The following is a 20185-nucleotide window of genomic DNA, read 5'->3' on the forward strand; positions in this document are numbered from 1 at the left end:
CCTAACACATTTCCACCTGTCCCTATATTTCCCCTACCACCTACCTACACTAGGGGGAATTGCTAATGGCCAATTTACCTATCAACCTGCAAGTCTTTGGCATGTGGGAGGAAACCGGAGCACCCGGAGGAAACCCACGCAGACACAGGGAGAACTTGCAAACTCCACACAGGCAGTACCCAGAATTGAACCCGGGTCGCTGGAGCTGTGAGGCTGCGGTGCTAACCACTGCGCCACTGTAACTATTTAATGTTCTCATAGTAAAGGCGCCTCTAGGTAGCAGTGATCGCAACATGATTGAATTTTGCATTCAGTTTGAGGGTGAGAAGAGTGGATCTAAGACTAGTGCTTTACAATTAAATAAGGGTAATTATAAGGGTTTGAGGACAGAGCTGGCTAAGGTAAACTGGGAAATTAGGTTAAGGGATAGGTCAGTAGAAATGCAGTGGCAGACATTTAAGGAGATATTTCATAACACTCAGCAAAGATACATTCCAGTGAGAAAGAAAGATTCTAGGGAAAGGACACACCATCTGTGGCTAACAAAGGAAGTTAAAGATAGTATCCAATTGAAAGAAAAAGCATACAATTCAGCGAACAGTAGAGGCAGGTCAGAAGATTGGACAGAATATAAAAAAACAGCAAAGAACGACTCAAAGAATAATAATAGAGAAATTAGAATATGAGAGAAAACTGACTAGAAATATAAAAGCAGATAGTAAGAGTTTCTACAGGTATTTAAAAAGGGAAAGGAGTAAGTAAAGTGAGTGTTGGTCCTCTAGAGAGTGAGTCTGGGGAGTGAATAATGGAAAATAAGAAAATGATGGAGGAATTGAACAGATTTTTTGCATCTGTCCTCACTGTAATAACATCCCAGAAATAACTGTGAATCAAGAGTTGAAAGGGAGGGAGGAGCTTAAACAATTACCATCACCAGGAAAAGGGTACTGAGAAAACTATTAAAACTAAAGGCTGAAAAGTCCCCAGGTCCTGGTGGACTTCATCCTAGGGTCTTAAAAGAAGTGGCTGCTGAGATAGTGGATGCATTGGTTTTAATTTTCCAAAATTCCTTAGATTCTGGAAAGGTCCCATCAGATTGGAAAATAGCGAATGTAACTCCGCTATTCAAGAAAGGAGGAAGACAGAAAAAAGAAAACTACAGGCCAGTTAGCTTAACATCTGTCATAGGGAAAATGCTGGAACTATAGCAGGTCATTTAGAAATTGTCAATGCAATCAGGCAGAGTCAACATGGTTTTGTGAAAAGGAAATTATGTTTCACTAATTTATTAGAGTTCTTTGAGGAAGTAACAAATAATGTGGATAAAGGGGAACCTGTGGATGTGGTGTACTTGGATTTCCAGAAGGCATTTGACAAGGTGCCACATCAAAAGTTACTAAACAAAATAAAAGCCCATGGTATAGGGAATAACATATTAGTAAGGATAGAGGATTGGTTAGCTGACGGGAAACAGAGACTAGGCATAAATAGGTTGTTTTCAGGTTGGCAAGCTGTAACTAGTGGAGTGCCACAGGGATCAGTGCTCGGGCCTCAACTATTTACAATCTATATCAATGAGTTGGATGAAGGGACAGAATGTTTAATAGCTAAATTTGTGATGACACAAAGATAGGTAGGAGAGTAAGTTGTGAAGAGGACATAAGGCGTGTGCAAAGGGATATAGATAGGTTAAGTGAGTGAGCAAAGATTTGGCAGATGGAGTGTAATGTGGGAAAGTGTGAACTTATCCACTTTGGCTGGAAAAATAGAAAAGCAACATATTATTTAAATGGAGAGCGATTGCAGAACTCTGAGATGCAGAGGGATCTGGGTGTCCTAGTACACGAAACACAAAAAGTTAGTATGCAGGTACAGCAAGTGATTAAGAAGGCAAATGCAATGTTGTCGTTTATTGCAAGCAGAATGGAATATAAAAGTAGAGATGTTTTGCTATAGTTGTACAGAGCATTGCTGAGACCACTTCTGGAGTATTGTGTACAGTTTTGATCTCCTTAAGAAAGGATATAATATGCATTGAAAGCAGTTCAGAGAAGGTTCACTCGACTGATTCCTGGGATGAGAGGGTTATCTTATGAGGAAAGGTTGGACAGGTTGGGTCCATATTCATTGGAGTTTAGAAGGATGAGAGGTGATCTTATTGAAACATATAAGATCCTGAGGGAACTTTACGGGGTGGATGTTTAAAGGATGTTTCCCCTTAGAATTAGAATTAGAACATTACAGCGCAGTACAGGCCCTTCGGCCCTCGATGTTGCGCCGACCTGTGAAACCATCTGACCTACACTATTCCATTTTCATCCATATTTATGCCCCTGCCTCCATGAATAAATCCCCCTTTAGGTCCCTAATCAGCCCTACTCCTCCTTTTACCACTCTTTTGCTATTTATATGTCTATAGAAGACTTTTAAGTTCCCTTTTATGATAGCTGCTAGTCTCCTCTCATACTGCCTCTTTGCTTTTCTTATTTGCTTTTTCACTTCCCGTCTCCCTTGTGGGAGAGACTAAAACCAGGGGGCACCATTTAAAAATAAGGATCTCTCATTTAAGACAGAGATAAGGAGAAATTTATTCTCTCAGAGGGTCGTGAGTCTGTGGAACTCTCTTCCCCAGACAGCAGTGGAGGCAAGGTCATTGAATGTTTTCAAGACAGAGGTAGACAGATTCTTGACAAACTAGGGAGTCAAAGGGTATTGGGGGTAGGCAGGAGAGTTGAGTTGAGTCCCCAAACAGATCAGCCATGATCTTATAGAATGGCGGAGCAGGCTCGAGAGCCAAATAGCCTACTGCTGCTCCTAGTTTGTATGTTCATATGGATGGTTATTTTGGAGAGGTCAGTGTGTGTGTGTACACTGTGCTAGCTTCCTGTGTGTGTCTAACACAGCCCCAATGTGTTCTCTAAGTCTCTAACTTAAAATGCTGTCTGCAGAAAGTAGACAGGGCAAAAATTTCAGACCTGAAAGCAACATTTCCTATTTTTTCATCATCCTCGTCACCATTGTGATGTTTTTGGGACTAAAGAGTAATATTCAGTCAGAGTTAGTAAGACACAGAATTACTGCATGCTGTTAAAAAGATGGATTCCTTTATTCACATACAGGCACACTCTGCTGGTATATGTGTGTATGGTAGCCTTAAGTGGACAAAATACACAACGCAGTTTTCAGCACACTACACTGCAGACACAGAGGCACTGTCACTGCTGCTCCAATACCTGATGCAGCCTTTGTATGGACAGGTTGCCTACACCTCTGCCATCACTGTGCAGAACACTATCCAACAAATGCAATAAAACACCTCCAAAAACAGTCCAGACTACTTTCAGACACTTTCCAGTGGAAAAAGTTCCATAAATTTTACTTACCTGCAATCAGGGTGCCTGGTCCTTTAAGTAATGCTACTGTCGGCCCATCTTGTTGGTTCACACTTCTTTATGAGCAGACAACATCTTCATTGTCCAAATTTGGTATCCTGGCATTACATCAGCTAGTTGGGATGTGTGATGTCAGGATAACATAGTTTCCACGCGTTTGGACGCAAGCAGGGGATGCAACTAGCTGTGCAAATATCAACGATGGACGTCACACAGGTAGTGGCCTATGGTGCTGCCTGCCCCTTGTCATGGTCCTGTATATTTTTTTTCAGAATATGCGATTTGCCTTTAAGGCTTGCATGGGATCAATATTGTTTTAAGAACCAACAAGCCTCAGGAGTTATGGGAAGGTGCATTTTTGTTGCCTTAGAAACAGCCATTTGGAAACTGCGATTCAAAGGGTGCATTCTCGTTACCATAGAAACAGCCACTGGGAGAGAGTCTCATGTGATACATTTGTTACAATTCAGTTTTGAACTGGCTTTTAGTTGAAGACACTTTGTTCTAACACAGACACAGAGACTCAGAGAACACAGCTGTGGTGCTTAGCACACCTGAAAAAGAGCTCTCAACCATTTAAACCGTTTATTATTATTATCTCTCAAAATTCTAAAAAAAAGTCAATCCAAAACAGAGATCTCCGGTAACTTAAATTGAAGAAAGGGAAGTTAGGCTGTGACAATCTTTTATCCCCCAAAAACTCTAAAGTCAGATTGATTCTGTTGCAAGTCATTAATTGTTGAAATTCGCTGCAGAAGGAAAGCAACATTCTGTGAGGACTTCGAGCAACATTGGACTGCAAATTTGCAAGGACTCTAATTTTTTTCTATTTTAAATGTTTGCATCTTCATAGTGTTTAAGAATTTAATTCTTCTAATTAAAGAGTTAATTTGTTGATTTAAAGACACCTGGTTTGGTTAACCTCATTTGAGGGGTTAATAGATGTTACAATTTGGCTGGGTCTTTCTTTAATTTGGAAAGTTTTAAATGATATGTTAGCCGATCTGTGGAGCGACGGGATTGAACTAACAGTGCGTTGGTCCCACCACAATCAGAATCGTATATTTTGACTGCGGGCTTTGACAGGAGTGTTGGTTGTAACACCCCGAAGAATTAAGGTAAGTCGAAGCAGGGCTATGTCATTGAATTTCTCACCTGCAGAATTTCAGAACTCTAAATTTACTGATTGGCTGAGTTTGTGTTTGACCCAGAAATTGATTCCAGGGGTTTGGTGTATGTGTTTGTGTTCACTTGCTGTGTCACTGCTTGATGGATTTGGTTGCACCAGCAAGGTTTAGACAATCACTCTACTTTGGAAGGGTAGAATACATTCCAGGTTTTTGATGTATGACTTTTGTGAGTGATGCTGTTGATATGCGGGCAGCTGCTGACTGTGGGCCAGGAGCAGCAGCATGATTTCAAAGAGTTTCTCCTGGTTCAGCTTCATGGAGCACATGATTTTCTTGGACTATGCTACCTTTCACAGTGCCTCAATCCATACCGGTGCTGGAGGTTGGGCAGGAGGGGGAAGACTTTGTCCTGTCACCACTTCAGTTTCATGCACCTAGCTGCAGTTATGAGAAAACTTGAGAGCTTGACTGTTGTTGGCTCCAATGGATCACTATGGCAACAGTCAGTAGACAGTATGCCTGGTTTGATTCAATGGGGTGCACAGCGTCTTTTTTTGGGCTATTGTAGACGATGTTTCACCAGTAAGGCTGGATCTTTAGGCACAACAAAACAGAAGTTCCTACCAGTTGCTACTATTGTTCTCAGTTTTGCTGCCTCCTAGACTTTCATTGTCCTTTATTGATGTTGGCTTGGTTCAGTGTGGCAATCCTCCTTGGGTAGTATTTTGCCTCCAGGGTTGAGAAACTGATGTTGGGACTGTTTCCGGGTTTTGATTCCACCTCGGGGTGAAGTAGTCACAGTCCGTGACTTTTGCAGAGGCGGGCTGCAAATTGGCAGAAGGGTGGGTTGGGTGGAAAATTTGCAGGTGTGGGTAGGGGATGCAGGCATGACTCTGCAACGGTGGGCCTGATTTAAAGGCATCACAGCAGCCATTACTGTGGCTGTCATTTGAAAGAAGAAATGCAAGAACGAGGGAATCAGGAGGAGAGGCACCTGGGGCAGGGCTGCCCCTTGCTTCTCAGATGCTGACTATGTGGTCCTCCTGGAGGTAGTGAGGGAGAGGAGGGAGGTCCTGTTTCACGAGGGTGGAAGGAAAAGGCCACCCAGCCAAACAAAGCAGGCCTGGCTGGAGGTGGCTGAAACAGTCATCAGCTGAAGTATGGTCTGGAGGAACCAGGTGCAGTGCAATAAAAGGTTCAGTGACCTGCTTCGCTCTGGCAAAGTGAGAGACAGGTCTCTGAGGATTCAACCTCCAGCCGACATAATTGCTCAGCAGCATGCAGGTCCTGGGTGAAGTGTGTGCCCAGGTACTTAGTGACCCCTCAGCAAGGCTCGGAGCCATAGTGCTGTTGAGGACTTGCCAATACTGATACATGTAGCTTATTTTGTCAATAAGCCGCTGGCATTGGGCAGAGAGGCCAACAGTGCCTTATCTCTCTTTTTCCCTTGTAGGAGAAAAGGGCACAAAATGCCAGGGAGAGAGCTGTGACTGGAGGAGCAGTGACCCATCTCGCCAACATCACTGCCATGGAGATGGGAGCCAAGGAAATTACCAGGGTGGCCCCACAGGAGAAGTCAGGGAAAGAGAGATGGGCATACCTGGAGGAGAGGTTGAAAAGATATTGCAACCTGTAGATGAAGTGGGTGGAGTGCACTCTTCCCCATCTGACAGCAAGCCAAAGACTCAGTTGCGTTGGGAAGTCTCCGCTGTGCAGAGGTTTCTGTTGTCAAAGGCTAGTTCTCATGTCTCCCACAAGTTCTGTCTGGAATGGGAATGCCTGAGTCCTGTCATGGTATCAGGGAGATTGTACAAAATGAGACAGCAGAGCCAGCATCGACACATTTTACAGGTGCACACTCCAGGGCAAATACGCTCCCATCGGTCAGTCCTTGAACACGCTTAGGGGTGGTACTGGGTGAAGAGCATGGCACTGGTGAACAGGACGAGGTGAGAGAGGCTGAGGCAGCTGAGGGAAGTCCCTCTCAGAAGATGGAGGCCAGTCACAAGCATGCACAGCTGGGCACAGATGCAGGGTCCCAGGAGTCACAAGAAAGGAGGCTGTACTTTGATCAGCAGCAGGACATGTGCTCCCACATGTCAGAGTTCCTTGAGGCAGCTCCATTCAGCTCATATGCACCACTGTGGCTCAGGGCTTTGAGTGCATGAGCTCTTCCATTAAGACAGTAGCCAACCTCATGGAGAGGCGTATGCAACATCACTCGGAATGGATGCAGGAGCAATGCAGTGACATGCACAGAATGCATGCAAAGCTCTGTAACATTGATGGGGCAGTGGCACTAGTGGCACAAAGACATTTGGAGTCGATGCCAGTTGCGCCCCAACTAACGGTCCCCTCCAGCCATCCGGAGCACCAGCCAAGGGCTGAGGCAGTCACTGTTAAGGTTGAGGATGCTACCCCTCACTGGGTGCCAACATCATCAACAACCTTCTTGGCCCTCTGACTGGGGGATCATCTATGCAGCAGGGCCCGGTGACAGAGGCTGCCTCTGCATTGACGCTGGTGCAGCAACCTCTCGAGGTGCCCCCTCAGGCAGATTCACGACAAGGACGACTGCCAGGTGCATCCCAGCCACAAGCTGAGACAAATGAGCAGGCTGCCTTCACCTCATCCAAGGCCACAAGGGGAGCACTGTCTAGAAGTGGCGAGAGGGGGCTAACCCGTTGGGCAGAACGCTGAGTGGTTCACTGGGATTTGCTTCATTTGTGAATGTACACCTTGCTACGTTTGGAAAACACAGTAAATATTGACATATAACGCCAGACATGTGAGCTTCCATTCTTTAATGGCGAAACTGGAAAAGAGGAAAGAAGTAGTGAATTGAAGCAAAGGTGTTTGAAGAGAGGCAGTGAGACCCCAGTCATCATTTATTGGCAGCAAGAATGGATCCATTCAAGGCTGCGTCTTCCATGGAAGTGTTCCCACAGGCAGCTTAAAGTGAGTTCCAGAGCATGCTTTCCTCCTGGATTAGAAGTGATCAGCGGGACCGTGCCAGGATCAGATGATCACTGACGAAGACGGCGTCCCGCGATGGCCCTGACCACCTCCCTGCGCATCTTCCTCTTGCTCCTCCTCCTCCTCTTCTACCTACTACTTCCTTTCTTCAAGGTCCACAGCTCTCTGGAGGGCCATATTAGGGAGATTGCAGCAGATCACCACAATGTGCGAGACCCTTGCAAGAGTATACTGCAGGGCACCACCTGACCAGTTCACGCACTGGATCAGCATCAATTGGCCTGCTCAATGGTGGTCCTTGTGAATAGCTGGCTTTGGTTGTAGCACCTCTGTGGCTCTATCTCGGGGTTATGTAAAAGTGTGAGTAGCCATTGCTTCAAGGGATAACCCTTGTCCCCTAGAATTCATCCACGAAATTGGGAGGCATAATGAAGAGCTGTGGCAGCCTGGACTGCTGGAGGATGAAGGAATCATGGCAGCTGCCAGGAAAATGAGCGCACACATGGAGGAAGCTCCTGTGGTCGCAGACTAACTGACCATTGAGGGAGTAGAAGCCATTCTGTTGATGAATCTCACAGGCCGGTTACTTGGTGCCTTAATGGCCACATGAGTGCTATTGATAATGCCCTACACCAGTGGGATTGAAGTGATGGAGGTGAATCTCACTGCCGTTTGTGCCTGCAAGGCCCTATCTGTTTGAAAATGTATGTACTGCTCAACTCTCGCAAATAGATGTCGTGGTGCCATTCTTTAAATAGGATGTTAAGCCCAATGCATTATCTGCCTTTTTCAATGAAAGTTAAATCTGTAATGGGAAGAAAGTATTGTGATGAAGGAGATAAATTGGGCTGAAATACCTTCATTGAAACCTATCATTCGATCTGAATCTTAATATAGTCTTTCAGTCACCATGGTTACACAGCATTTTGGATATTGTAACAGACATAATATCCAACCTGTGAAACACCACATTTATGTTGCTTTGCCCTCCTATGGAGATGATTTCATGCTGATGTGAATTCTTTTCCTGTTGTAACCATCAAACCTGTCCTTGACCAGCCTTCTACATCACCTATATTTCAGATGTGCCATTCTGTCTACCATCTGTAGTTGCCAGTGTCTAGATTATTTTTTTTTTAACTGTATATGAATTTGCACAGAGGAGCTGTCCTGCTGAGAGCATAAGGGCAACACCACTCAATATGTTCTCCTGGATTTGAATTACTGAGTGTGGATCGTGTCACAAAATTTCAGTATAGACATGGCTAGGATTCCATCTAACTTCTGAATCCATTTGTTTATTCATCTGTCAGTCAACATTCTGCCATTTATATCTGCCATTTTTATCTTCTCCTTCAATTATTGTTCTGCTCTTTGATATTGTCATGCTAGGCCCCCACCTGCCAGGAATGAGGCACATTAGTTTTGTCATGAACATTAATTTTAAACTGTTACTGGATTGAAGAAAGGACTTGTTAAACAGATCGTCTGTGGCTGGAAAAGACATTTGCATATTAACAGATGGTGATTGGAAGGACAAAGGACCATTCCCTGACACATTCAACCCACAATGAACCTTGTTCACCAGGTATTATGTGTAAGAGGAGCATTCCAGAGACTGCTAAGGTGATACAATCCAAGATGTGGTCAGACCAGTTCGTCACATGACTAACCTTCTTGGCAACCTGGGGTTTTCTGAATTGTACAAACAGTTTGAACAGAGTGTGTCTGTTTGCTCCTGGACTGAGAAGATCTCTCTTGTCTGTTCCCATCTCTCTCAGAAGCCTCTGAATCTACTGAAGACACATGAACCGCAAGAGAGAAAAGTCTCCTACAGTGAACAAGGTTTAAGAAGAATACTGGGCGTGAACGAAAAGCAAGATGTACCTACAATCAAGGACTCTACAGTGAGCTCGATGAACGGCAACAAAAACTCTTCAGATATAAGTATACCGTTTTGGATACTGTTGGGGGGGATGGCCTATCAGGGGAAAACAGCAGCAGCCAGAGCAGTGGCACCATGGCTGGCACTGTTGTTCAGCAGGGAGGGACAAAGCGCAGAAGAGCAATTGTTATAGGGGACTCTATAGTCAGGGGCACAGATAGGCGCTTCTGTGGACGTGAAAGAGACTCCAGGATGGTATGTTGCCTCCCTGGTGCCAGGGTCAAGGATGTCTCTGAACGGACAGGGGGCATTCTGATGGGGGAGGGTGAACAGCCAGACGTTGTGGTACACATCAGTACCAATGACATATTTAGGAAGAGTGACGAGGTCGTGCAGGGGGAGTTTAGGGAGTTAGGTAGAAAGTTAAAAGACAGGACCTCTAGGGTTGTAATCTCGGGATTACTCCCTGTGCCACGTGCCAGTGAGGCTAGAAATAGGAAGATAGTGCAGCTAAACACGTGGCTGAACAGCTGGTGTAGGAAGGAGGGTTTCAGTTATCTGGACCATTGGTATCTCTTCAGGGACAGATGGGACATGTACAAGAAGGACGGGTTGCATCTAAACTGGAGGGGCACAAATATCCTGGCTGCGAGGTTTGCTAGCGTCACTCGGGAGGGTTTAAACTAGTGTGGCAGGGGGGTGGGAACCAGAGCAGTAGGACAGCAAGTGAAATAAATGAGGGGGAACTAGTAAGTAAGGCCAGTAAGACTAAGAGGAAGAGCAGGCAGGGAGATGTTGCGGAGCACAGCGGGACTGGTGATTTGAAGTGCATTTGTTTCAATGCGAGAAGTATAACAGGTAAGGCAGATGAACTTAGAGCTTGGATTAGTACTTGGAACTATGATGATGTTGCTATTACAGAGACTTGGTTGAGGGAAGGACAGGATTGGCAGCTAAATGTTCCAGGATTTAGAAGCTTCAGGTGGGATAGAGGGGGATTTAAAAGGGGTGGGGGGAGTTGCATTACTTAAGGAGAATATCACAGTTGTACTGCGGGAGGACACCTCGGAGGGGTCATGCAGCGAGGCAATATGGGTGGAGCTCAGGAATAGGAAGGGTGCAGTCACGATGTTGGGGGTTTTATACAGGCCGCCCAACAGCCAGCGGGAGGTAGAGGAGCAGATATGTAGACAGATTTTGGAAAGATGTAAAGGTAACAGGGTTGTAGTGGTGGGTGATTTTAACTTCCCCTATATTGACTGGGACTCACTTAGTGCTAGGGGCTTAGATGGGGCAGAATTTGTAAGGAGCATCCAGGAGGGCTTCTTGAAACAATATGTAGATAGTCCAACTAGGGATGGGGCCGTACTGGACCTGGTATTGGGGAATGAGCCCGGCCAGGTGATCGAAGTTTCAGTTGGGAAGGATTTTGGGAACAGTGACCATAATTCCATAAGTTTTAAGGTACTTGTGGATAAGGATAAGAGTATTCCTCGGGTGAAGGTGCTAAATTGGGGGAAGGCTAATTGTAATAATATTAGGCAGCAACTGAAGAATTTAGATTGGGGGCGGCTGTTTGAGGGTAAATCAACATCTGACATGTGGGAGTCTTTCAAATGTCAGTTGATTAGAATCCAGGACCAGCATGTTCCTGTGAGGAAGAAGGATAAGTTTGGCAAGTTTCGGGAACCTAGGATAACGCGGGATATTATGAGCCTCGTCAAAAAGAAAAAGGAAACACTCGTAAGGGCTGGAAGGCTAGGAACAGACAAATCCCTTGAGGAATATAAAGACAGTAAAAAGGAACTTAAGCAAGGAGTCAGGAGGGCTAAAAGGGGTAATGAAAAGTCATTGGCAAACAGGATTAAGGATAATCCCAAGGCTTTTTATACATATATGAAGAGCAAGCGGGTGACGAGGGAAAGAGTTGGCCCGCTCAAGGACAGAGAAGGGAATCTATGTGTGGAGCCAGAGGAAATGGGCGAGGTACTAAATGAGTACTTTGTATCAGTATTCACCAAAGAGAAGGACCTGGTGGATGATGAGCCTAGTGAAGGGAGTGCAGAGAGTCTGGGTCATCACATTATGAAAAAGGAGGAGGCGTGGGGTGTCTAGCAAAGCATTAAGGTAGATAAGTCCCCAGGGCCTGATGGGATCGACCCCAGAATACGAAGGGAGGCAAGGGAAGAAATTGCCGGGGCCTGGACAGAAATCTTTGCATCCTCATTGGCTACAGGTGAGGTCCCAGAGGACTGGAGAATAGCCAATATTGTTCCTTTGTTTAAGAAGGGTAGCAAGGATAATCCAGGAAATTACAGGCAGGTGAGCCTTACGTCTTCTTTGGCCTCCTTATCTCGAGAGACAATGGGTAAGCGCCTGGAGGTGGTCAGTGGTGTGTGGAGCAGCGCCTGGAGTGGCTATAAAGGTCAATTCTAGAGTGACAGGCTCTTCCACAGGTGCTGCAGAAAAATTTGTTTGTCGGGGCTGTTACACAGTTGGCTCTCCCCTTGCGCTTCTGTCTTTTTTCCTGCCAACTGCTTAGTCTCTTCGACTCGCCACACTTTAGCCCCGCATTTATGGCTGCCCGCCAGCTCTGGCGAACGCTGGGAACTGACTCCCACGACTTGTGATCAATGTCACAGGATTTCATGTCGCGTTTGCAGATGTCTTTAAAGCGGAGAAATGGACGGCCAGTGGGTCTGATACCAGTGGCGAGCTCGCTGTAGGGGGATCCTGTCTCGTCACCCTCTTGCTCTTCACATATGCCATCTTCCATGCGGCTCACATGGCCAAGCCATCTCAAGCGCCGCTGACTCAGTAGTGTGTATAAGCTGGGGATGTTGGCCGCCTCGAGGACTTCTGCGTTGGAGATACGGTCCTGTCACCTGTTGCCAAGTATTCTCCGGAGGCAGCAAAGATGAAATGAATTGAGACGTCGCTCTTGGCTGACATACGTTGTCCAGGCCTTGCTGCCATAGAGCAAGGTACTGAGGACACAGGCTTGATACACTCGGACTTTTGTGTTCCGTGTCAGTGCGCCATTTTCCTACACTCTCTTGGCCAGTCTGGACATAGCAGTGGAAGCCTTTCCCATGCGCTTGTTGATTTCTGCATCTAGAGACAGGTTACTGGTGATAGTTGAGCCTAGGTAGGTGAACTCTTGAATCACTTCCAGAGTGTGGTCGCTGATATTGATGGATGGAGCATTTCTGACGTCCTGTCCCATGATGTTCGTTTTCTTGAGGTTGATGGTTAGGCCAAATTCGTTGCAGGGAGCCGCAAACCTGTCGATGAGACTCTGCAGACACTCTTCAGTGTGAGATGTTAAAGCAGCATCGTCAGCAAAGAGGAGTTCCCTGATGAGGACTTTCCGTACTTTGGACTTCGCTCTTAGATGGGCAAGGTTGAACAACCTGCCCCCTGATCTTGTGTGGAGGAAAATTCCTTCTTCTGAAGACTTGAACGCATGTGAGAGCAGCAGGGAGAAAAAAATCCCAAAAAGTGTGGGTGCGAGAACAGAGCCCTGTTTCTAGATTAGATTAGATTAGAGATACAGCACTGAAACAGGCCCTTCGGCCCACCGAGTCTGTGCCGAACATCAACCACCCATTTATTCTAATCCTACACTAATCCCATATTCCTACCAAACATCCCCACCTGTCCCTATATTTCCCTACCACCTACCTATACTAGTGACAATTTATAATGGCCAATTTACCTATCAACCTGCAAGTCTTTTGGCTTGTGGGAGGAAACCGGAGCACCCGGAGAAAACCCACGCAGACACAGGGAGAACTTGCAAACTCCACACAGGCAGTACCCGGAATCGAACCCAAGTCCCTGGAGCTGTGAGGCTGCGGTGCTAACCACTGCGCCGCCACTCAGGATAGGAAAGGGTTCTGATGAGGTGCCGCAATGTTGAATTGTGCCTTTCATATTGTCATGGAATGAGGTGATGATACTTAGTAGCTTTGGTGGACATCCGATCTTTTCTAGTAGTCTGAAGAGACCACGTCTGCTGACGAGGTCAAAGGCTTTGGTGAGATCAATGAAAGCAATGTAGAGGGGCATCTGTTGTTCGCGGCATTTCTCCTGTATCTGACGAAGGGAGAACAGCATGTCAATGGTCGATCTCTCTGCTCAAAAGCCACACTGTGCCTCAGGGTAGACGCGCTTGGCCAGCTTCTGGAGCCTGTTTAAAGCGACTCGAGCAAAGACTTTCCCCACTATGCTGAGCAGGGAGATTCCATGGTAGTTGTTGCAGTCACCGCGGTCACCTTTGTTTTTATGGAGGGTGATGATATTGGCATTGCGCATGTCCTGAGGTACTGCTCCCTCATCCCAGCACAGGCAAAGCAGTTCATGTAGTGCTGAGAGTATAGCAGGCTTGGCACTCTTGATTATTTCAGGGGGAATGCTGTCCTTCCCAGGGGCTTTTCTGCTGGCTAGAGAATCAATGGTATCACTGAGTTCCGATTTTGTTGGCTGTACGTCCAGCTCATCCATGATTGGTAGAGGCCGGGCTGCATTGAGGGCAGTCTCAGTGACAACATTCTCCCTGGAGTACAGTTCTAGGTAGTGCTCAACCCAGCGGTCCATTTCCTTGCGTTGGTCAGTGATTGTGTCCCTGATTTAGATTTGAGGGGGGTGATCTTCTTGATGGTTGGCTCAAAAGCTCTCTTAATGCCATCACACATTCTTCTGATTTTTCTGGTGTTGGAGGCCAGCTGAATATGACTCCATAGGTGTTGCCAGTAGTCATTTGCGCAGCGCCTGGTTGTTCTTTGTGCAGTGCTTCTGGCTGCTTTAAGTGCTACGGATGTTAACTCGCTGGGGGCTTTCTTGTAGTTCAACAGTGCAATGCGCTTAGCGGCTATGACAGGTTCCAGCTCTTCAAAATGAGATTGAAACCAGTCTGCATTCCTCTTCGCACGTTTGCCGTAGGTGGTCAAAGCTGACTCGTAGATGGTGTCTCTGATGTGGGCCCACTTGGTCTCAGCATCCCCTGTGGGAGTGTTTTGAAGGGCTGTTACAAGTGAATTTAGAAATTTTTGTAACAGCTGTGGATGAGAAATTCTGCTCATGTTGATGCGCGGGTGGCCCTTCTGCTTGGAATGATGCAACTTCTTTGGTCTGAGTCTAACCTTGCTGCACACCAGGGAGTGGTCGGTGTCGCAGTCCACACTGTGGAAGCTGCGTGTGATTTGAACACTCTTTAAGGAGGCTCGCCTTGTGACGATGAGGTCTGGCTGGTGCCAACGACGCGATCTTGGGTGCCTCCATGAAACCTGGTGACCGGGTTTAGTGTGAAAGAATGAGTTGGTGATGCAGAGGTTACGATAGGTACACAACTCAAGCAGTCTCTGTCCATTCTCATGCATCCTTCCAACGCCATAGCGCCCAAGGCAGGAGGGCCATGAGTCATGGTCGGTCCCAACCCTGGCATTCAAGTCCCCCAGCAAGAACAGGTGTTCGGTGTTGGGGATGCTACTAATGATATTATGGAGTTCCTCGTAGAACTGGTTTTTAGCTTCAGGTGGGGAGCAGAGTGTTGGAGCATAGATGCTGAGTAGGTGTACTGGACCAGAGGTGGTGAGCAGTCGGATGGACAGTATGCGTTCCGAGCCATTTGAGGGAGGCTCTATCATGCTGAGCAAGGAGTTTCTGATGGCGAAGCCCACTCCATGCTGTCTTGGTTCTTCAGGATCCCTGCCCTGCCAGAAGAAGGTGTAGTCTTGCTCTGCTTGAGATCCACTCGCGGGGAGGCGTGTCTCCTGAAGTGCTGCAATGTCTACATTGAGTCTGCTGAGCTCGTTGTTAATGATGGCGGTCTTCCGAGAATCGTTGATTTGTGTAAGGTCTTCCGACAGGCCAGGACACGTCGTTCTGGCGTTCCAGCTTGCAAAGTGAAGGGCTGGTACCTTCTTTCCTTTTTTCATGTTGTTTGGTGCAGTGTTGCAGTCCACTTTTCGGGCAATGACCCTGAGCTCCAAGCACCCATTGAAGCAGGTGGACTGTGGCGGGACAGAACCTTATTGAAAGGGGGCTGCCCGGTTTGAGGCGGGCGGCAGCTGTTCAGTGAGGTGCGATGACCTCTCCCACTGACAAAGGCAACCCGTGGCGCCCAGTTTCTACGCCAATTTAGCTGGACTTATAACCCGTAACTGCTGCCTTCCATGTTGTTTCAGTCGCTGTGAGGCGACTATGGAGTGACCTCTCCATGGCGCATGCCTGGGCGAATGTATGGAGGTTAAGAGTTGCCCAAGCGTCAAAACCCCCCTCTCGGCCTTTCTGGTGGGGTTCAAAGGAGTGCAGAGCATGACGTTTGGCACTGGTATGGCTGCAGGAACTGCCGGAAACATGCCAAAGGTGACACATGACCGCCTACGGGGTTCTGCTCTGGATTTTCTGTTAGGGTTTACTCCCTTAGCCTTGGTCTCTCCCGAGACGCCCACAAGGCAGTGGGGTTGTTAGGGCCCCTACACAGGTGTAGGAGGATGCCGGTGGGAGGAGGGGGTGCGAGGGGGAGAGGTGGAGGGAATGGGGTGCGAGGGGGAGGGGTGCAGGGGGAAGATGTTGCGAGGGAGGGCTGGGAAGGGGTTGTGAGGGGGGAGGGGGGTGCGGGGGGGGTGAGCTGAGAGAGTGGAGCTGGGAGGGGGGGGGGGGGGAAGGGAAGGGGGGGAAAGGGGATGCAGGTAATCCATTTCCTCAGTTCCCACCATCGACGCCTGGAAAGTTCATCCGTGTCCTTCGGGAGGTGAGCGACATCCTCTGGCGCCGGTTCCAGCATTGCCAACTGCGCTGCAGATGCTCTCCGAGCCATCTCCCGCGGGCGCTTTGAAGTTGCGGCCGAGGAGCCGTTCGTGGCATTTCCCTAGGGTCCCACTGCTCCTTCTTCTCTGCAATGGACTTACCGCACGCCGTGGCCGCGGACACTCTGGATGGTGAAGACAGCGGGATCGGAGATCAAAGTATCACCAGCTGTACTTTGCAGTTTCGTCCGGATGACGTTCAATTTCATTGAGAAAACAAAGAGCAGGTATGGCTGGGGGAGGGCAGTGGGCCCAGGTAACATAAACTAGCTGTTAGCTTGTAGTTAGGGCTAAAATGAACTGATTAAAGAGCCAGGGGAGTTTAAACAGTTTAAGAGGGTAGATTGGTGTTGAAAACACTAAGAATGGGAGCAGATGGCCATGGATAGAGTTGAGCAGCAAGGGAGCTTCCTAGGGAGCTTACAGCCTAGCAACCATCTTGGGCACTTACATCAGTGGTAGGGAAATTATTAGAGAGGATTCTTCGGGACAGGATTTACTCCCATTTGGAAACAAATGGACTTATTAGCAAGAGGCAGCATGGTTTTGTGAAGGGGAGGTCGTGTCTCACTAATTTGATTGAGTTTTTTGAGGAAGTGACAAAGATGATTGATGAAGGAAGGGCAGTGGATGTTATGTATGTGGACTTCAGTAAAGCCTTTGACAAGGTTCCTCATGGCAGACTGGTACACAAGGTGAAGTCACACGGGATCAGAGGTGAGCTGGCAAGATGGATACAGAACTGGCTCTGTCATAGAAGACAGAGGGTAGCAGTGGAAGGGTGCTTTTCTGAATGGAGGGCTGTGACTAGTGGTGTTCCGCAGGGATCAGTGCTGGGACCTTAGCTCTTTGTAGTATATATAAATGATTTGGAGGAAAATGTAGCTGGTCTGATTAGTAAGTTTGCGGACGACACAAAGGTTGGTGGAGTTGCGGATAGTGATGAGGATTGTCAGAGGATACAACAGGATATAGATCAGTTGGAGACTAGGGCGGAGAAATGGCAGATGGAGTTTAATTCGGACAAATGTGAGGTAATGCATTTTGGAAGATCTAATGCAGGTGGGAAGTATACAGTAAACGGCAGAACCCTTAGGAGTATTGACAGGCAGAGAGATCTGGGCGTACAGGTCCACAGGTCACTGAAAGTGGCAACGCAGGTGGACAAGGTAGTCAAGAAGGCATACAGCATGCTTGCCTTTATCAGTTGGGGCAAAGAGTATAAAAATTGGCAAGTCATGTTGCAGCTGTACAGAACTTTAGTTAGGCCACACTTAGAATATTGCGTGCAATTCTGGTCGCCACACTACCAGAAGAACGTGGAGGCTTTGGAGAGGGTACAGAAGTGGTTTACCAGGATGTTGCCTGGTCTGGAGGGCATTTGCTATGAGGAGAGGTTGAATAAACTCGGATTGTTTTCACTGGAACGACGGAGGTGGAGGGGCGACATGATAGAGGTTTACAAAGTTATGAGCAGCATGGACAGAGTGGATAGTCAGAAGCTTTTTCCCAGGGTGGAAGAGTCAATTACTAGGGGACATAGGTTTAAGGTGAGAGGGGCAAAGTTTAGAGGGGATGTGCGAGGCAAGTTCTTTACACAGAGGGTGGTGAGTGCCTGGAACTTGCTGCCGGAGGAGGTGGTGGAAGCAGGTACGATAATGACGTTTAAGAGGCGTCTTGACAAATACATGAATAGGATGGGAATAGAGGGATACAGTCCCCGGAAGTGCAGAAGGTTTTATTTTAGGCAGGCATCAAGATCGGCGCAAGCTTGGAGGGCCGAATGGCCTGTTCCTGTGCTGTACTGTTCTTTGTTCTTTGTTTTTATTGCCTCAAACTTTTCCACTTAATGTTTTCTTCTGCTCTTTTCTGTCTCTATTTGCATGTGAGTATCGTGTTTGCATGCTGGCATGGGCGTCAGCCGAATTCGAGTTTAAGTTCAAGTTTAATAAATTTCAACTTTTCTTTTTTAAACCTAAGAAAGTCTGTTTGTGCTGGTTTCTTTGCCTTTTAGATCAGATTAGAGATACAGCACTGAAAATGCCTTATAATTGGAAAGCAGTGAACAAGGATTCACCAAGGGGGAGCTAAAAACACGTGTGTTTAAAAATTAAACCCTGTTACAGTAAGACCAGGTGAAGGCTGAAAGGGAATCCTAGATCTCTTTCTCACCTGGTCGTAACAATATCTAAAAATAAAATAATAGTTATTAAAAATGTCTTGCTTCAACTACATGGACATTGATTACAACAAAAGATCTTTAGGTAAGACTTTAGATTCCAATGTTTATAAATCCATGTGAAATATCCTATTGCATTTTTAGCATCCTATTTTGGTGAGTACTTTTGAATTTGATGGTACAAATTGAGGTCAGACTCATCCTGCTTTGAAAAAGCCATTTATAAATAGGCAGTCCTAGAGAACTCAGGTTTTACTCCGTGACTATATAACAGTTAATCATTTATCTGTAAAAGCAGTCTTTTTAAAAACCTGGCCTTTGTGTCAAGCCTTGAACTTTGCTTCTGAGCCAAATGCTGCCAAGTACAGTAATTAATTCTGTTGGCTGTTGGAAAGAAAGGAAACAAAAAAATAAAATAAAGGATATGCAAACTAACCAATGAAAAGTCTTAAAATAAATAGAAATCTATTTCACATTTTATTTATTGGTAGTGGACTGCAGAACAAAAATGCCAGGATTTATATAACACTTCAAAAAAAATAATTTTATTCCCATTAAAATGGGGGTGTCAGTTTTATTAAATGGAACACCTTTACATTTTGGCACCAGCTGTAAGCAGTTAGCAGTCAGGACTCCCAGGTTTGCTATTATGTAGCTCAGATGCTCAGCAAAGCTTAATGTACTCTGCACCAATAATCAATAATTTCTACACACAATCTACACATTAACCGTACAGTTATCCTCAGCTATGGCTGTGGACCCATTTCAGGTTCATAAATCCTTTCAACATAATTATCTACAAATTGTTTAAAACTCTTCAAGGTAACATTTCATATTCTCACATCAAAAAAAATCACAGAATATTATCAAACAAACGAAGATCAAACTAACCTAATAAAATTTCTACTATAGGTCATTCAAATTACAAGGAATACTAATGGTCACTAAAGATGAGTGATTTTCAAGTGAGAGATACGATTAATCGAGACACGCTTCTCACATCTGTGCTAAAATGTTGGCCACCCTGATGCTCATACAGGTCATTTACATAGGCCCAATGCGTCTAGATGAAGGCCTCCCCCCGGTAGGACTTTAAGCCTGGAAATGGGGTGAATGCGCAACTGCTGCTGCAAGCCTGAGTAATTCAATGAATCATTAAAAAAAAGTTACTTTATCAGGCCCGACAATGTCTGATGCTTTTCCACCCCTCAGATCTTCCAAACTGAGCAGAGTTGGGTATTGGTCCTCTCTTCTTTTTGGAGCCCTATCTGAATGAGTGTTGGAGGAAGAAAATGGACCAGGGTGGCTATTATGGCACCTTCACCTCCATTTAAATCCAATTTGAATGCTTGCACCTGCTCCAAATACAAGCATTCCACCCGACCCGCTCACTGAGGAAAACCCCAGGAAACACAAAGCAGATGGAGACCCAGAATTGCAAGTTTTCACTCCTTTCTATTCTGTGTTTTGTTCAGCAACTGAGCATTTCCTGGCTGCACAACAGATAAAAAATTATGTTTTTTTCTGACGAAGCTAACTTACAAAAAATTACAATGTCCACAAAAGAAAACTTCCAAGGGGAGGACCCGCCATCCATGGTTAACTAAAACATTTAAAGATAGTATAAAACTTAAAGAAAAAGCATATAATTGGGCAACGATGGGTGGCAGGTCGTAAGATTGGACAGAATATAAAAAACAGCAAAGAATGACGAAAAGATTAAGAAGGAGGGAAAATTAGAGTACGAGAGAAAGCTAGCTAGAAATATAAAAACAGTAAGAGTTTCTATAGATATTTAAAAAAGAAAAGTT

The sequence above is a fragment of the Heterodontus francisci genome, chromosome 4 (assembly GCF_036365525.1).
Source record: "Heterodontus francisci isolate sHetFra1 chromosome 4, sHetFra1.hap1, whole genome shotgun sequence".
In the NCBI taxonomy this organism is placed as follows: Eukaryota; Metazoa; Chordata; class Chondrichthyes; order Heterodontiformes; family Heterodontidae; genus Heterodontus; species Heterodontus francisci.